The 1676-nt window shown below is 47.4% G+C and overlaps 1 pseudogene; it reads left to right on the forward strand.

Moving 5' to 3' along the window:
- Nucleotides 1-546: 546 nt before the first annotated feature.
- LOC142847236 (erlin-2 pseudogene) lies at nt 547-1240 on the forward strand (annotated as a pseudogene).
- The last annotated feature ends 436 nt before the right edge of the window (nt 1241-1676 follow it).

Genomic DNA, 1676 nt, shown 5'->3' on the forward strand with positions numbered 1-1676 from the left:
ATAAGGCTGCAGGGTTTGGAGAACCAAGAAGTTAAAGTAATACTTTTTTTTCCTTTTATTAAAGAAAAAACAAACTATCTTTTCTCATTTTACATGCCAAATTGACTTCCCACTACTTCCCCTCTTCCTGCTCCCTCCATTTTCTACCCATCCCACCCCTGATCCATTCCACATAGGCTTTCGCTGGGGGTAAACAAAGTCTAACACACTGATTTGAGGCAGGACCAAATCCCTCCCCATTATATCTAGGCTGAACAAGGTATCCCTCGAAAGAGAATGCGTTCCAAAAAGCCAGCACGGACAGATGGAGATAGAGATAGAGACCCTCATCAAAGCAATGGACTGAGCTCCCAAGGTCCAGTTGAAGAGCAGAAGGAGGGAGAAGATGAGCAAGGAAGTCTGGACCATAAGGGGTTGGTTCACCCACTGAGACAGTGTGCCAGTTCTAATGGGAGCTCACCAAATCCAGCTGGACCAGGACTGAATGAGCATGTGATCAAACTGGACTCTCTGAATGCGGCTGACAATGGGGGTTTCTGCGTTGCACAGGGGATTCAGACATGTACGGAGCGCCTGGAGGGACAGCCTGGATATCAGTTCACTGATGGCTCAGTTGGGAGCAGTTGTGGCTGTGGCTTGCAGTTTCTTCTGCGCATCTCTCTTCTCAGCTGTGCACAAGATAGAAGAGGGACATATTGGAGTGTATTACAGAGGTGGTGCCCTGCTGACCTCCACCAGTGGCCCCGGTTTCCATCTCATGCTCCCATTCATCACATCCTATAAGTCTGTGCAGACCACTCTCCAAACAGATGAAGTGAAGAACGTACCATGTGGGACCAGTAGTGGTGTGATGATCTACTTTGACAGAATTGAAGTGGTGAACTTCCTGGTCCCGAATGCAGTGTATGACATAGTGAAGAACTACACTGCCGACTACGACAAGGCCCTCATCTTCAACAAGATCCATCATGAGCTCAACCAGTTCTGCAGTGTGCACACGCTTCAGGAGGTCTACATCGAGCTGTTTGATCAAATTGATGAAAACCTCAAGTTAGCTTTGCAACAGGACCTGACTTCCATGGCCCCGGGTCTTGTTATCCAGGCTGTATGAGTTACAAAGCCCAATATTCCCGAGGCAATCCGCAGGAACTATGAGTTGATGGAAAGCGAGAAGACGGAGCTTCTCATTGCTGCCCAGAAACAGAAGGTGGTGGAAAAGGAGGCAGAAACAGAGAGGAAGAAGGCCAGGCAGATTTGTCAAAGTCTTCGTTTATTAGAGTCAGGGTTACAGCTTATATAGGATAAGGAATTTGGGGGGAGGGGGGCACAGGGGTCTGGGCTCTTGCCACGTGGTTCATGTTGGTCAAGTAGGCCAGGAGGTTAAGAAAGGTCAGGTCACGATTCCTCGGCCAGGAAGTAACAAGTTGACACACCTTAGTTCTCTAGATAGTTTGGAATGTGAGACGGGTTCCGCTAACAGATAGCTCTCTATTAACAGATAATTGGGAGTGGGGTAGGCTCTGCCAATAGAACAATTCTAATTATTGTTAGGAGTGAGTGGGGTTCTCTGCTAACTCCTCCAGGCAATGGTTCCTGTAATAATTTTTCCTTGACCCATGGGTGATTAAATTGAGCACTGTTCAATTTCCATGAATTTGTAGGCTTTCTGTGATTAG

Source organism: Microtus pennsylvanicus, chromosome 3 (genome assembly GCF_037038515.1).
Source record: "Microtus pennsylvanicus isolate mMicPen1 chromosome 3, mMicPen1.hap1, whole genome shotgun sequence".
NCBI classification, from domain to species: Eukaryota; Metazoa; Chordata; class Mammalia; order Rodentia; family Cricetidae; genus Microtus; species Microtus pennsylvanicus.